This window comes from Triticum aestivum, chromosome 1A, assembly GCF_018294505.1.
Source record: "Triticum aestivum cultivar Chinese Spring chromosome 1A, IWGSC CS RefSeq v2.1, whole genome shotgun sequence".
NCBI classification, from domain to species: domain Eukaryota; kingdom Viridiplantae; phylum Streptophyta; class Magnoliopsida; order Poales; family Poaceae; genus Triticum; species Triticum aestivum.
The window spans coordinates 540,162,595-540,169,953 of NC_057794.1; the positions used below are offsets into that span (position 1 = coordinate 540,162,595).

General features: G+C 40.4%; 1 long non-coding RNA gene across 6 annotated transcripts; it reads left to right on the top strand.

The window, feature by feature from the left end:
• The first annotated feature begins 311 nt into the window (after positions 1–311).
• Positions 312–4,537, top strand: LOC123064654 (uncharacterized). Of its 6 annotated transcripts, none has more exons than XR_006430761.1 (7): positions 313–1,292; positions 1,469–2,115; positions 2,559–2,693; positions 3,022–3,211; positions 3,302–3,372; positions 3,464–3,677; positions 4,029–4,537. It is a non-coding gene; the product is annotated as an uncharacterized lncRNA (long non-coding RNA). The 6 variants fall into 6 exon arrangements; XR_006430764.1 differs by having other exon boundaries at positions 1,469–1,581; positions 1,969–2,115; positions 3,464–4,537; XR_006430767.1 differs by having other exon boundaries at positions 312–1,292; positions 2,559–2,815; positions 3,464–4,537.
• The last annotated feature ends 2,822 nt before the right edge of the window (positions 4,538–7,359 follow it).

Sequence of the window (7,359 nt, forward strand, 5' to 3'; positions counted from 1 at the left end):
GAATAATTTGGATTTAGTTAGGTGATTGTGATCTTTTAAGCAATTTATACGGTGGATTATGAGGTTTTGGTTGGATTTAGTTAGGTGATTGGGATCTTGACGAGCTAGTAAAAGATGTTCGGTAGATTATGTGAATTTAGGTCTAGTAGGTGAGCATGTTGGTTATTTTATTGATGAATAAATAACTTATAATAAAATTGGAAAAAAATGAATTTGTTTAGGCAATCGTGATCTTGAACCAAATTTTGTGATGGATTATGAGATTTTTGATGGATTAGCTAGTTGATTGTGATCTGGAGGATATAGTCAAAGATGTTTGATGTATTAATTAATCTTGTACAATTTGGATTTAGTTTGGTGACAGTGTGCTCATCAGTAAGAGCAACACGAGCAAGAAGATCCTGGATATACTTCCCTTAGGAAATAAAGAAGCCATTAGAGGTATAAAAAATCTCAATCTCAAGGAAGTAGCGTCTTTTTTAGTAAACGTGGAGCAATTTGGAATTAGTTAGGCGATTGTGATCTTGAACAAATTTCATAGTGAATTACGAGATTTTTCAATGAGTTTAGTTGATTGTGATCTGGAGGAGATTGTTAAAGATATTTGATGGTTTATGTGATCTTGAACAATTTGGACTTAGTTAGGTAGTTGTGATACTGAACCGAATTATGAGATTTTTGATTGATTATGAGATTATGGTATATAAGATTTTAATTGGATTTAGTTAGGTGATTGTGATCTTGAACCAAATTTTATGATGAATTATGACATTTTTGATGGATTAGTTAGTTGATTGTGATCTTGAGGATATAGTTAAAGATGTTTGATGTATTAATTAATCTTCAACAATTTGGATTTAGTTAGGTGATTGTGATATTGAACCAAATTTCTCTGTGATTTATGAGATTTTAGTTGGATTTAGTTAGGTGGTTGTGTCTTGGGAAGATGGTCAAAGATGTTAGGTGGATTATGAGATTTTGGGTCTAATAGATGAGCATGGTGATTATTACATTGGTGGATATATGAATTTTTAATAAATTTGGAATAATTTGGATTTAGTTAGGCGACTGTGCTCTTGAACCAACCTTTATGGTTGATTATGAGATTTTGTTCGGCTGCGCCATGCCTCTTCGTCGAGGAGCATGCGCAGTGCAGTGGTGCGGCAGCTCGTGTGGCGTGCAGTGGCTTTAGAAGGCGGGGCGCCGACACCTGCAGCTTGTGCACCATGGCGACTCCACGCATCTTCTGCGCCCTGCAACCCTCTCCTTGCGGGGCAAAACAGGTGATTCAGGTTTGCCTCCTCCTCCTCTCTCCCCCCCCCCTCCCCCTCCCTTTTTTGTTTCATTCTGCAGCTTCATTCAAGCATATATTTTAAATTGGTACATATTCCAGGTAGTTAGCTTATTATGGACTATAACTACATTTGATGTTAGAACTCTGATACTAATTTATGTTCTTGTTGCATAGGTGAATGGTGCTTTAGCTTCAATGACCAATTTTATTAAAAAAGGGCAGCCCCAGTGCATGTAGCTCCCGCTTGCGCAGGGTCTGGGGAAGGGTCCGACCACTTTGGGTCTATTGTACGCAGCCTTTCCCTACATTTCTGTAAGAGGCTGTTTCCAGGACTTGAACCCGTGACCTCATGGTCACAAGGCAGCAGCTTTACCACTGCGCCAAATATTTTTCCCACTGGAAGTGTCAAAGAATATACAACTTGATATAGAGAAGTTTTCTTATGGGGAAATAAAGATTCTTGTATGCAGAACTATTTGGGCTCTTGCAGCTGTATCAGTTGGTTTTAGTTCTCAGATTTTTACTTTGCCTGTTTTGGCAAAAAAATTGGATGTATATGAATCTGAGATCTGGATCACTGCTTCTTTTCATCTGCAGTCGCGAGGAAGAGTAGGAAGATCAGGCAGAGAGGGTTTCACATACCTCTTCTACACTGACAAGTCTTTGCTTTCCAGGATTGCCATGGTGAGCTGCTACTGTAAAAAAAGGGCAACCTGGTGCATGTAGCTCCCGCTTGCACAGGGTCCAGGGAAGGGTCCGACCACTTTGGGTCTATAGTACGCAGCCTTTCCCTACATTTCTGTAAGAGGCTGTTTCCAGGGGTGAGCTGCTACTGTAATGCTTTAATTTTCTTTTGTTTTGTCACTTTGTTACTTTGTTCTCTTATTTTGATGCTATGATTTGTGATGGCTAGATGAGATTTGTGGTGAAAAGTCTTTTTTATTTTGTTTACCTACAGATCTTGAATGCGCGATTGATAATTTTGCTGGATAGTTTAGAAATCTAAATAATCGACATTTTAAAGGATGTAGTTGTTAAACATGGAAAGCCAAGAGAAATATATAGCTTACTTGCAGTGTTGTTTGATCCATCGCTCTGCGGCAGGCTCACTGGTGGACTTGAAGTATGCCTAATCTTGGACTGAATGTATTGCCTGTTGTTGGTGTGTTTCTTTTATTCTATATTTAGGGGGTTCTAAGCTATTGAATTAGGAAGCATACAATTTATCCGTTTGAGACCCGCTTCAGTCTGTTGGCTACTGCAGGGAGCTTTGGATGGTGTTCTTCATATTCCGCACAGTGACAAGAGACTTGCTGGCTTCAAGAAGGATAAGAAGCAACTGGGCGCTGAGATTCACCGCAAATACAGCTATGAAGGTCATGTTGCTGACTACATGAAGGTGAGTTGGATCCATTGCCCTCGTGGTATTATAATGCCATTTCTTCACTCCCTAGGGCTATCGTTGTTGTATACATGAATTCTTTTTGGAAGATATATATGGGCCTGATTCACCCATATAAAGTATCCTAAAGCAGTGTACTTTGTTCTTATTTCTGAAGCAGCTTACTGAATATTGCTCCTTTGGATATATGCTGTCAAACAGAAAATTCTTTTAATTTATTGTGGCGAAATAATTGTTGTTTGAGTTATAAGTCTTGGCTACCTTTGCTTGCTTTCAATGTTCAGTTCACCAATTCTCTGCTCTTTCCTTAATTTCTCCCTTCTAGATTATTATGCTTCACTGTCAACTATCTGCTGTAGAAGAACACGAGATGTGTGTCAAGCATGAGGACAAATTCAGAGCTGGTGTTCGATGGCCTCTGCAAGTGCATCCATGCAAATATTGCAGGGTGGTATGTGCCTTCCATAGGCTGGAAGATAACCTACAAGGCTACAACTACCCCATGCACGACAGCTGTGAGATTCAAGTCTTTGGGCAGTAGCAATGTGACTTAATTATAACAATTTTGGACTTTGAGGTCTGATCATCTGTCGTGTCCGTGGCAGCGAGTTGAATTCACGTCATGCACTACATCCGGGAGTACAACGGGCTAAACCTTGAGAGGCAGATCACTTAGGTAAGTTGGTGTTTTTGGGCAACTTCATCTATTTTTGTAGGACGCAAAATTTGCAGATCTGTGCTGATTGTTTGTTGAACCAAAATTGCAGCATCTATTGGCCTAGCTGCGCAAGTCCATTGCTTACAAGGTGATCTCGATGAGGGGAAACAAGGGTGAACTATGAAGTTTCATGATCCAGGATGTGATCTTCTGAAGATGATGGATGTGCTGCAGTCTGGCGTTTGGCATTTTGGCTTGGTCTATGAAGACTACAGATTTCTGTGGAAGATCAAAATACCTCCTAAAATCAGAATGTTCCTTTGGTTGGTGCTGAGGGAAAGCATTTTAATTAGAGACTTCTGCTGAATAGGGGTGGAAAATGTGAATCGGGTTGTCTTTTCTGTGGCCACAAAGACTCGATAAATCATCTGTTTTGCTTAGTACATTTGGAATGTGATCCAGTGTAGTCTGGGGGTTGAATGTAGGTTCACAGATGCAAAAGCCTGTTTTAATGGATGGCTTAAAGGGATGCACTCCCAGTGGGTGTAGCAGCTGTTCTCTGGGGGATTTGGAAAGCGAGGAACTTGGCGTGCTTTAATCATAAATGGCCTGTTGATCTGTCTATTGTTATGTTTCGAGTTGCCTATTGGATTACTGACTGGAGTGTCTTGCAGGTGTCGGAGGACGCAAAACTGTTACTTCTGGAGCAAGTCGCGGCTGAAGTTTATGGCGTCAAAAGAAGCTGGGCGATGGGAGCTGATGCTGGGATTGTGATGTCTTAGGATTGTGTTTGGGCTGCGTTAATTTTTGTTAGTGTTCATGTTGTGTTTCCGTCCTTGTTAGACTTTCCGGCTATCGGCATGTTGCTGGAGTTAATTTCCTAGGCTGCTGTTCAACTAGGGTCTATCTTCTCCCCTGGGTCGGTTCGATCTCAGGGTCACTACACCACGGTTGTTAATTGAAGGCATTTTTCTAAGGGCAGTTTGTAAATGCCTCAAATTCGCGCTCAAAGGTGGCGTTTTAGGAAAATGCCTCGGATTGATGCAGCTTTGGAGGCGTTCTAGAAAAGTGCCTCGGTTGATCCAGCTTTTGGAGGCACTTTTGGAAAGCGCCTTGGATTATTGCAGATTTGGAGGCGTTTTAGCAAAATGCCTTTGGATTGATGCAGTGCAGCAGGGCCGGCAGCGGCAAACTGGCCACATATTGCGGCCGATGCGGGTTGCCGTGCTGCTGCAGCGCGACCTTCAGTGTTCAAGCTTGCATGAGTCTCCCTCTCTTGGCCGTCATCGTTCAATCAGCCGCCGCCGATGAGCTACGTAATGATATTTTTGTTCGGGGGACATGCTAATCTGCAAATTCTTTTGGGAAATTTGATTCGCAACAATCAAACGACTCCAAGGCACCAGGGAATTGAAGAATCGTTCCCCTGTCTAAGGTGGCGTGAAGGTTCCTGGTGGGGATTCGGGACATTAGCGACGGTTGATGACGACAAAATCTTTAATATTTATAACGTAGGTTCCGTTGCAAATCGGAACTTCAGGCAGGTTCTAGTGGTCGTGAATGCGAGGTTACACCCGACCAGCCGCGGTTCGAATCCTGTTACTGCCATTTAATTAATTTTTTTCCCGGCTGAGCTTTCCACACAACCAGCCGCGGTTCGAATCCTGTTACTGCCATTTAATTAATTTTTTTCCCGGCTGAGCTTTCCACACAACCGATCAATTTAGTCCCATACTGCTTAGCTAACAAGAGTTAGACGTGTTTAAAAGGAAGAAATGTGTGCACAGCTCCACAAGTACTTACACGGCCAGGCGAGATGATTTATCGCATAGATTCAAGCACTAACTGTAGCCTACTATACAGATTAGTAGGTGATGATGGAAGAAGGGTAAGGTCCCGCACATATACCCGATTGTAGTTGGAATGTGGAAAATGAAATAATTTCCTATTTCAGTCCCCTGTGTAAGTCTGAGACATGTACTGCGCTGCGAGTGATGAATGATTTTCTGTTTACATGAATATTATGCATGTCGGTTGGGCGATTGCTGCTGCATTAGGCAGGAAAAATAGGTCAAGCATGCATGATAGTCTGACAGCTTGAAATAAACAAATGAGCTGGTACATAAGATCAGTTTTTATTGCTGAATATAAGTAGCCATTACAGAAAATTTACATTGACCGATCCGCCTAAGCTCAGTTAACTGGAGGCGCCACGCAAAAGATGAACTGCTTACTAATGTAACCACGCATACACACAATCGGGTAGTGAGCTTCTCTAATAGGACGAGGAGTGTGGCAGCAGGTTCGCGCCTGCCTACAGCAGCGCTACGCGCTGGGTGTCCGTCTCTGATGGAGAGATACAGTTTGGTGCGGAGCTACACGGGAGCTGCTGGACCTCCTGAACTGACAGAGTCCGGCCTGAAAGCAATAAATGGGCCCCTGGCAGAGGGAATCGAACCCACGATCTGCAACTGGTAGCCACTCCGACCAGATGACTTATGTTGACGATCTACAGCGTGATTTCTAAACAACCGAACAGCAGGGCAAAACACAAAAGACCAGCTTACAAATATTTCCGAAAAATGTGTTTTAATGGCCCCGTGAGAGAACCACGTCACATGCCACTAGCTCATAGATTTGTTGAGTAAAAATGGCAGCGCAGCGATTTTTTTTATAAAATTTCGAATTTGATTTTCTTCTCACAAAAGTATCTTTTTTATGAAAAATGAACATTTTCAGAAAAATAAAGAAATTTATAAATTCCCAAACATTTTTTTTGTAAATCTCACTTTTTAAAAAAGGAACAATGTTGAAACGATAACTTTTTGGAAAAAATGCGAACACTTAATGAAACAGCAACAAAATTGAAAAAGGCAAACATTGTTTTCAAAACATGAACATTTTATGAAATTCCCCAAAAAAATTAAAATTTGAGAACAAATTATGAAAACATGACATTTTTTAATTTGTGAACAAATTTTGAAAAGGAGAATTTTTTTTAATATTTCGGAATGTTTTTCTGAAATTGTGAACAAATTTTGAAAATGAGAACATTTTTTGAAACATGAACATTTTTTAAATTGTGAACAAATTAACATTTTTGGAAATCTCAGAACATTTTTTGAAACTGTGAACAGATTTTGAAAACAAAAAACATTTCTTGAGATTGTGAACAAATTTTGAAAACGAGATTTTTTTAATTCGTGATTTTTTTTGAAAAAATGAACAAAAACATTTCAAACGATTTTTGAAAAAAAGAAACATTTTTTGAAATTCCCTAACAATTTTTAAAAATGCGAATATTTTTTGAATACATGAACAATCTTTGAAAACACTACCATTTTTAAAAAAAATTGAACGTATTTTAAAGCATGAAGTTTTTTATGGTTTCGAATAATTTTTGAAATATGAACTGTTTAAAAAATGAAACTTGACAAATAAAAAAGAAACAAAAAAAAATAAAAACAGAAGAACAAAAAAAGGAAAAAAAAAGAAATAGGAAAACCGGATCAGAAAAAACCGGTTGGGAAACTCTAGAAGGTTCCCAAGACCGAAAACACTGGAACATGTTAATGGGCTGGCCGAGGTTACTGCTCGATCGCGAGCTCTGTGCGAAACGTCGATTGTTCGACGCAGAATGCGTCGAATAGGATATTCCCAGTTGGTGGGCCATAGTCCGAAATTAAGATGCATATACCACCAAGAATACACAGTACAATACCTAGGGGAATGCAAATCTCGATGATAGCGAGCAACGGGGATAATGATTGCGGAGCCGGACAGCTCCCATTTGATCGCCAACCTGAAAGAAAGAAAAAGAAAAGGAGTCGGGCTACGGTTGCACAGCCGGACAGCTCCGATTTGATTGCCAACCAAATGGCGACACTTCCATTAAAAAATTGTGTCACTCCCATTTAGTCGTCGCGTCCACGTTGTTGACTTGCGCATTTCAACAAGGGATGTAGTAGCCCACACTTTTTCATGGCCTATCACTCCGACCGAATT